Here is a 10091-nt window from a genome sequence, read left to right on the forward strand (position 1 = left end):
CTCACCAGTTGTGGCTGTGCGTGTAAAGGGTGCATCTATTTTGGAAAAGTGAGAGTCTTCACAAAGTTAAGCATGGAATTGCATGTAACCCAAAAAGTTTGACCTTAATTATATACCCGAGAGAACATGTATTTACACAACAAAAAGTTATACAGTGGAGCTGGAGAGATGGCTCAGCTGTTAAGAGCATTGGCTGCTTTTGCAGAGGACCCGAGTTCAGTTCCCAGCACCACATGGCGGCTCACAGCAGCACAGGAGCCCAGCTCCTGGGTGTCTGATTCCCACTTCCGGCTTCTGAGGGCACCAGGGACACACATGCTGCAGATACACACAGGCAGGAAAAATACACGCATAAGGTTTAAAGTTATACACTAATGTTCATATGCATTATTCATAATAGCCAAGAAGTAGAAATGGTCCGCATGTCTGTCTGGCAGGCTAACAAAGTATACTGTTTCCACACAGTGAGATACTGTTCATCCATAGGAAGGAATGACATGGGGTTACTGCTCCACTGATGATCCTAAAAGCACCACTAAAATGTAAGAAAACAGTTCTGCACATTGTCTGAGCCTATGTCTGTGAAGACTACAGACTAACTCAAACTCCTAAACACACATCAAAGCTGCTTCCTGTGTTGCACAGTGAGTGTGCTAGTGGCTTTGCTGGGAGCTGGGGGGTGGGGGCAGGAGGAGGAAGAGGAAAGAAGATGGGTTCAGGACTTAGTTTAGATTTTAAAAATATTTTGGTGGCGGTGGTACATGCCTTTAATCCCAGCACTCAGAAGGCAGAGGCAGGTGGATTGCTGTGAGTTCGAGGCCAGCCTGGTCTGCAAAGTGAGTCCAGGACAGCCAAGGCTACACAGAGAAACCCTGTCTTGTAAAACTAAAAGAAAAATATGTTTTGGTGAAGCTTACTAATATATTACTTCTTGTGAATAATTTTGTAAAACTACTGAACAGAACATTTAAAGATATTTTACTTTGGGCTGGAGAGATGGCTCAGAAGTTAAGAGCACTGATGCTCTTCCAGAGTTCCTGAGTTCAATTCCCAGCAACCACATGGTGGCTCAGAACCATCTATAATGTGATCTGACGTTCTCTTCTGGCCTGCAGGTGTGCATGCAGGCAGAGCACTGGATATATAATAAATAAATAAGCTTTTAAAAATGTACTTTATTTCTAATTACATGTATGTGTGTGTGAATATGTGTATATGGTGACTTGAATGAGATGCCCCTCCCCCCGTAAGTCTCAGGCATTTTTTTTACATTTTTAATTAATTTATTCATATTACATCTCGATTGTTAGCCCTTCCCCTGTTTCTTCCCATTCCTCCCTCCCTCCCACTTCCCCCCTTCTCCCCTCCCCTATGTCTGTGATTGAGGGAGACCTCCTCCCCCTATATATGCTCTTAGAATATCGAGTCTCTTCTTGGTAACTTGCTATCCTTCCTCTGAGTGCCGCCAGGTCTCCCCATCCAGGGGACGTGATCAGAAAAGGGGCACCAGAGTTCGTGTGAGAGTCAGATCTCACTCTCCACTCAACGGTGGAGAATATCCTGTTCGTCGGCTAGGTCTTGGTAGGGGTTCGAAGCTTACTGCCTATATTCTCCTTGGCTGGTGCCTTAGTTTGAGGAGGACCCCAGGACCCAGATCCGCCTGTCATAAAGTTCTTCTTGTAGGTTTCCAGGACCCTGTGGGTCCTACTATTTCCCCATTCTTCCATGCTACTCTCGCCTAAAGTCTCAATAGGATGTCCTCTCCTCTGACCCACTTTCTTGGTAAGTAAAGTTTTTCATGGTACGTATCCCTTGGACTAGTGTTTTGATATAAGTGAGTATATACCGTTTGTCTCTTTTTGCTTCTGGGTGAACTCACTCATTTAAATATGTGGTCCCTAGTAGGGGCCGACTTGGAAGGATTAGGAGATGTGGGCTTGTTGGAGGAGAGGCATCACTAGGGATGGGCTCTCGCTGCCTCCTGCTTGTAGATCCTGATGTGAGCTCTCAGTTGCTGCTTCGTTTCATCGCCATGCCTGCCTGATGCCATACCACAGTCCCCACCGCGGTGGCAACAGGCACCTCTCTGAAACTGTAAGCCTCAAATAGACCATTCCTTCTTTAAATCATTAGAGTTTTTTATCCAGCAATAGAAAAGTAACTAAGACAATGCATGTGGGTGCAGTACCCTCAGAAGCCAGAAGAGGGCTACTTTGGCTGGAATATCCTTAGTGCACACCTTTAACCCTTTAATGAAGGTAAAGTTAAGTTGTAGAAGGAAGCATACATGTTTCAAAGTGACATCTAACTGAGAGTAAGATTAAGTGATGAGTCAAAGAAAGATTTGGCAACTCACACAAGATCACAGAGGAAAGAGAGAGCAGCACAGAGAGAGAGGAGAGGAGACAGTTTTACAGACAAAGGTTGAAGAGAGAACAAGCCAGACACAGATGAAGACAGAACAAAGCAGAGAATGAGAAGGAGCCAGAAGATAAGGACAGATCGCTAGAGTTAGTTTGAGGCCAAACAGAGCAAAATGGTCAGAAGTGAGAGAAGCCAGTTTGAATTGGTCAGCTTGGAGAGGAGTTGGAGCCAGAACAGATGAGTTGAACCAGCTAGCCAGAGCTAAAAAACAAAAACAAAAACAAAACAAAACAAAAAAACCCGAAAAAACAAAACTAAACTAAAAAGGATGGGCTTACTCAGCAGTAAGCCTCAGAGGCTGAAAATATCCTAAGTCTAGATTAGATTGAACAGAGGCTAGAAGTTTCCAGGAGTAAGCCTAGGTTAACAGATGGAGGCTGTAAGCCAATGAGACAATTTTTTGTTTTGTTTTTTGAGGCAGGGTCTCTCTATATAGCGTTGGCTGTCCTGGATTCGCACCGTAGACCAGGCTGGCCTCGAACTCACAGGATGCCTCTGCCTCCCGAGTGCTGGGAGTAAAGGCGTACGCCACCACCGCCCGGTGCCCCTGAGACAATTATATCAGGAGAATAAGAGTTACTTTACATATGTTTATTGTGTGTTTCTGTGTGTGTGCCAGATGTGGGCAGGTGCCCATGGAAGCCAGAGAAGGGCCCTGGGCCCATTGGAGCTGGAGTTACAGACAGTTGTGAGACACCCAGCGTGAGTCTTAGAAACCAAACTCTGGTCCTCTGTAGGAGTAGCAAGTATTCTTAACTGGGGAGCCATCTCTCCAGCCCCCTAAAAGTGTTTCTTGAGTACCAGGCTTTGCGAGAAGGATGAAGATGGAGCTAGGGAAAGTAAGAGACTTACATGCGCTAGCTGTTTTCCAACAAGCTTCTGCAAAGCAAGGCAGCCTGGCTGGAGACAGGCCAGAGGAACCTCCACTCAGTAGCGGACACGGCAGGCGGGGTAACATCCCTTAGCCTTCCACATCCTGATCCGTAGGACCTAGAAATATAGTAAACCTTGAGGAGGGGCGCTAAGCAACTTAACGGTAAAATAGGTTCTCTAGATGGGCCCAGCGTAATCACATGGTCCTTGAAAGTGGAAGAGGGAGGCAGAAAAGATTTGTTTTTGTTTTGTTTTGTTTTTAAAAAAACAAACCATGGAAGTCTAGTAGTAAGATTAAAGTCATGTGAAATGAGAACACAACCATAGCTGCTGTTGAGAGAAGAGGGTTCACCATCAAAGGAGTTGGAGCATCCTGAAGAAACTAGAAAAACCAAGGAATGGGAGTCTCCAATCCTTATGTCAGCCCTGTTGACAGGCTGGCTTCAGCCCAGTGGGATGCATATCAGAAGTCTAACCCACTGCACTGGAAGGTAGCCTTTGTGGCGATGTGCTACAAGCAACAAAGTAGCATATTCTGCTAGCAGCTTTAAGTTTAAAATATATTTTTTTAATTTTTATTTTATGTGTAGGGGTGTTTTGCTTTGCAGGTGTTTCATGCATACCACATGCCTACTGTGCCTGCAGAGGTCGCAAGAGGGCATTAACTATCATGGAACTGGAATTACATGGAACTGGTTGTAAGCTGCCATGTGGCTGCTGAGAATCAAACCTGGGTTCTCTGCTCTTAATCACTGAGTCATCTCCCCAGTCCCCGAAGCCATGAACAACGTTTAAGTCCCACATGCTTGGACACAAGGGTTGGCCTTTGAGAGCAAGGCCTGGGAAGGTAGACCTGCAGCTCTGAGCAGAGGTGCTGAGCGTGCTTCTACAGGATGGCCAGTCACTGCAGTATCCACACCATAGACAGGGCTTTGGAAGCTTTCCATCTGAAAATCCTTCCTGTCAGGGCTAGAGAGATGGCTCAGCGGTTAAGAACACCATCTGCTCTTCCAGGGGTCCTGAGTTCAATTCCTAACAACCACATGGTAGCTCACTACCATCTCTAATGTGATCTGGTGCCCTCTTCTGGCATGCAGGTGTACATGCAGATAGAACACTCATACACATTTAATAAATAAATAAACTTTAAAAAAGAAAGAAAGAAGAGAAAAATCCTTTTTTTTTCCCCTAAGAAAACTTTACATGGTCCCAGATCTGTGGGTGTCTTTGTTAGGTGCTGTGACAAAACCCCATGGCCATAAGCAACTTGAAGAGGAAAGGGTTTATTTCACTTACGCCTCCAGGTGACAGTCCATCACTGAGAGACAACAAGACAGAAACTCACTCTGAGCAGGAGCCCGGAGGTAGGAGCAGATGCAGCGGCCATGGAGGAGTTACTGGCCTGTTCTTCATAGCTTGCTCAGCCTGCTTTCTTACAGAACCCAGGGCCACCAGCCTGGGGATGGCCCCACCCACAATGGATTGGAGCCTCCCACATCAATTATCACTCAAGAAACTTCCTCACAGTCTTGTACACCGACCAATTTGGTGAGGGCATTTTTTAAATTCAGGTTTCCTCTTCCCAAATGAATCCTAACTACTAACCAGCACAAATATGTATGTAAAATGGGCATATGAATCAAAGACTTAGCCAGGCGCAGGGGCCCATGCCTTTAATCCCAGCACTTGGGAGGCAGAGGTAGGCGGATCGCTGTGAGTTCAAAGCCAGCGTGGTCTACTAAGTAAGTTCAAGGACAGGGCTACACAGAGAAAAATGATAGATAGATAGATAGATAGATAGATAGATAGATAGTACTGATAGTAAGTCATAAATGCATTTTTAAAACAATTCTTTGGTACACACCTAATTTTAATATTTATATTTTCTAACGTTTAATTTTCATTTTTATTATTAGGTATTTATCGCATGCATGAGTGCAGCCTCATTCTTGCGACTGTTGCATGGGGGAGTCAGAGGGCAGGTTTGGGGAGTCAGTTCTCTTTTCCCCCCATGGGTTCTGGGGACCTAACTCACATTGCTGGATTTGCATGGCAGGTGCTTTCACCCACCGAGCCGTAGAGCCAGATGGATCTTACCAACTATGAAGGCCAGGCGATCACGATGGCTCTGTGGGCAAGAACACGTACTGCCAAATCTCACCACCTGAGTCTAATGCCCAGATCTCACACTGAGGGAGAAAACTCAGTCCCACAGTTGTCCTCTGTCGTCCATACACGTGCCATGGCACATGTGCACCCACACCCATTCACAAAATAAATGAACAAATATGTCTAAAAACCAAAGCTGATTAAGGTAAATCTGCATATTAATGGAAGGATTGTTAGTTTTGCATAAAGAATTAACTCTGGGATGAGTATTTGATTCCAAATGAATGCAGCATCTCCAATGCTTTTCAGAGTTGATCGATATTTTGATTTTATAATTATCAATGCTGAGAATGACACTTCTCATAAACACATACCCAAGTGGTACACATAATATAGGGGGATGTCAGGAAGTACTGGAAGCATGTCATACATAAAAATGAAACTCAAATTAGCAACCCGAAAGCCGTTTTGTTTCTCTGCTCCAGAAGTGTAAACCTAGGACCTCCTATATACTGGTCAAGGGCTCTGCCACCAAGCTTCACACCACACTGGTTTGAGAGAAAAAAAAAAAGCATTTTAAAAAAATGAAATATCCTATCATCAATATGAACCAAAGACACAGCAACTTGATGCTTACGTTGCTGAGGAATGGCAGTGGGGAAATATTGCTTTTTGTTTTCCATCACTAGACACTGTGTTTCTCTATGAGTGGAAAACTCTGCGTGCACAGTAGAAGTACACACCTGAGACCATAGAACGTGTTGAGTCTGAGCTACAGTGTTTCCGGCATGTTCCATGGCCTTGCATTGCCTGGCAAGATGGCACCCATAGTGCTAACTGTGTGTGCTGTGCATTCAGAACCAAAGTTCAGTGAAGTTATCCATGCGAAACAACACAGCCACGGTGGTTGATTTTTAATTTGTGATTTGCCTATTTAGAAGCTTTTGATTGTTGCCGTTTCCCCCCCCCCCCCATAACCTCCGTGTGAGTTGTGCCAGGGAGTGTCTGTGGAAATCAGAGGACGACTTCTGGGACTGAACTCTCGCCACCCACTTGCTGAGGAGGGGTCTTTTTGTCTCTGTTGCTGCACTGTGCATTCCAGGCTATCGAACCCGGCTTTGTTAGTTTGTTTTGTTTTGTGTGGGTGTTTTTGTTTGTTCGTTCAAGCCTTATGTCTTTGGAGGGCAGAAGAGGGTGCTGGATTTCCCAGTCCAGGAGTTCTGGGCTGCTGTAAGCTATCATGCAGGTGCTCAGATCCTCTGCAAGAGCAATGAGTGCTCTAAACCACAGAATCATCTCTCCAGCTCAAACAACAGCAACAACAACAACAACAAAAACAACAACAAAATAAGGAGACTAAAGTGAGATTGAACATTGACTGTGAATAGACAGCAGCTACGTGGATAGCTGTAAGTCTTTGCTTGGCAGCCCCTTCTGGTCTGCGGGGCTTTATCTGTGTCTTCTTTCCGTGGTGGTGGAAGTGGGGCCCATGCCCTGCCACTGAGATACACCCCAGCTAGGTCCCATAGGTGGGCAAACCAAAGCTTATGTCACCAGCTGAACAAGTCAGGCCTGTGACTCTACACCCTGCTGTAGAGATGAGAAAGCTGTTAAACTGATTCTAAAGGGGCCTTTTCCCCCCATGCTTTAAGAGACATGCCAGTTAAAACACAATTATCAGTGTAATTGCTTTTATTTGTTTTTATTTACTAATTCTAAAGACAAAGTCTCACTGTGGACCTCTGGCTAACCTGGAACTCTGCATAGACCAGGCTGGCCACAAACTCAGAGAGAGCTCCCTGCCTTTGCCATCACAGTGCTGGAATTAACACCCAGCTTAAAACATTAGTATTAGGACTGCCGGTGGTGGTAGTAGTATCGCTGCAGTTGATTTCTTCTCTTTTTCTTTTTCTTTTTTTGTGTTTTGAAACAGGGTTTTCTCTGTGTAGCCTTGGCTGCCCTGGAATCACTCTGTAGACCAGGCTGGCCTCGAACTCACAGAGATCCGCCTGCCTCTGCCTCCCAAGTGCTGGGATTAAAGGCATGCACCACTGTGCCCAGCTGATTTGTTTCATTTTTGAGACAAGGTCTCATGTAGCCCAGGATGGGCCTTGAGCTCCGCAGGTAGCCAAAGATGGCCTCAAATTCTAGACATTCTAGCCTCTGCCTTCTATGTTCTGGTATTACCCGCATGCACCGCCAGGCCCAGCTACAATGTTAAATATTAAAAGCGAAACTCCTCCCTCTAATATGTTCCCGGCAGTGGGAGGAGCAACTGCTATAGCTGCAGTTATAGCTACTAAAGCTAAAAGTAGCTAAGAAGAGACCTAAGGATGAATGAAGGAGTTTATGGGGAACACCGGACACAGACAGCGCACACGGGCTTCCTGTTGACCCATGGGAACGGATACATGATCTTTTGGACAGGCACCAAGACCTCCCAACCACAGGCCCGCCAAAACCTCCCAAGATGCTGCACTGGTCTGCCTGGGGTCATGACGAGCAGCTCCTACACACCTCACTTCATCCCCAACAACATCCCAAAAGGGCGGCACCAAAGAACAATTATGAAAAATTATAGGAACCAATAGTTTTAAATTAAGCTTAAGCCGGGCGTGGCGGCGCACACCTTTAATCCCAGCACTCGGGAGGCAGAGGCAGGTGGATCGCTGTGAGTTTGAAGCCAGCCACTGGTCTACAAAGCGAGTCCAGGACAGCCAGGGATACACACAGAGAAAGAGACCATGTCTTGAAAAACCAAAATAAATAAATAAATAAAATTAAATTAAACTTAGTTGTTTAGGAGTTAAGAAGATACTTTCAGGTCTAGATAGATACTTTTAGGTTGATAGATTTGAACTTTGATAGATATTGATTTCATTCAAATCTTTAGACTCATCAAAATAAAACATAATATTGTCTCTAAAGTTGCCAAACACTTTTTAATTAGACATTATGTATATAAGTCTTATCTATTGGCTTTTATAATTTTTCATGATTGTTTTTACTATGTATAAAAATGGCCTTTTATTTAGGGAAATTGTTGGTCTGATGTACTTTGATGCTAATTAATAGAAGGCCTTCACACCCGGGCAGAACAAATGGGATAGGTGTGACTAAGGTTCCAGGGCTGGGGGAGACGGGAGGATCTTGGGAGGAAGAGAGACTGGAGGAGCAGGAGAAGGTCGCCATGATGGGTTAGGTGGAGGAGAAGCACATGGCCAGAGTGGATGGAGACTTGGCCCAGATGATGATAATTAGCAAATATTTGGGATTATGCATGGGAGGTAGCTTGATAGAAATTTTTAGGACTAGACGCCATGGGATTGGGACAGGGATTCTACACCTTCCCCACCATGGGAAGTGGTTTAGAGGATTACCATCTACCCTGCCCCAGGTTAACTAAGGCTATTCTTAAATTTAACAAGTATGTGTGTCTTGATTAATTGCTAGCGGGCGATACTGCCATAATAACAATTATAGCCCTGATAATAAACATTATTAGGCCATACTGATAAATTAACAACAACACGCAGTCTCGCTGCTGCTGCCCCAGCGCCATGCCTGCCTGCTGCCACACTCCCCACCATGACGATTATGCTCTGACCCCCGAAACTGTAAGCCAGCTCCCAATCAAATGTTTTATTTTTATTTGGTTGTTTATTTATTGAGACAGGGTTTCTCTGTGTAGCCTTGACTGTCCTGGACTCACTTTGTAGACCAGGCTGGCCTCCAACTCAGAGATCTGCCTGCCTCTGCCTCCCGAGTGCTGGGATTACAGGTGTGCGCCACCACGCCCGACCTAAACGCTTTATTTTATAAATTGTTTTGGTCATTGTGTGTCTTCACAGCAATACAGCAGTAACTGAGACAGGCTCAGGTGGCTCGCCTTGAACTCCTAGCCCTCCCGCCTGCCTCTGCTTCCAAAGTTTTGGGATTTTAGAGACATGTTCTCACATCTAACTAATGTTCCACACCTCTAGCTAGTAGAGAAATGCTGTTTTGGGGTTTTGTTTTGTTTTTGAGACAGGCTTTCTTTGTGCAGCCCTGGCTGTTCAAGAACTTTGTTCTGTAGACCAAGCTGGTCCTCAAACTCAGCAATCCGCCTATCTCTGCCCTCCAAGTGCTGGGATGCCCAGAGGTTTTCTTTGCGGGTGCCGGAGTTCACACTCATGTTCTCATGTTTACATGCCAAGCATGTTAGCAGCAGGAGCTGTCTTCCCACCTATCAGGTGGATGCCTTAAAATCAGACTATAAATGAGACTTAGATGTTTTAAAATTTTCCCATAAGTATACACGTTAAATAGCGGAATTTTGTGGCGTCTAAATTATACCTCAATTACGTTAAGATGCACTTTCAGCATCCCAATGGTCAGGGTAAGCCTGCATTTCTTCTGCCTGACCAACCGCCACGCACAAGCTGATGGAGGCTGGCTGCTGGTCCTGTCCAAGTCCCACGGTGTGTAGCCTGGGCTTTGGAACGCGCTGCCCACGGCGCTGTAGAGCACATAGGGTTTTTGTTGTTGTTGTATAATGGTGTTGTTTTATTTATTTGTTTGTTTGTTTGTTTATTTATTTATTTATTTATTTTTACTTTGAGGTTAGAAGACGATTTTATTAGAGTTTGAGAGAAAAAAATGGCAGAGCAGGCAAACTGTAAACTCTTGGTAGTTAAAGGATAGAA

The sequence above is a fragment of the Acomys russatus genome, chromosome 15 (genome assembly GCF_903995435.1).
Source record: "Acomys russatus chromosome 15, mAcoRus1.1, whole genome shotgun sequence".
Classification (NCBI taxonomy): domain Eukaryota; kingdom Metazoa; phylum Chordata; class Mammalia; order Rodentia; family Muridae; genus Acomys; species Acomys russatus.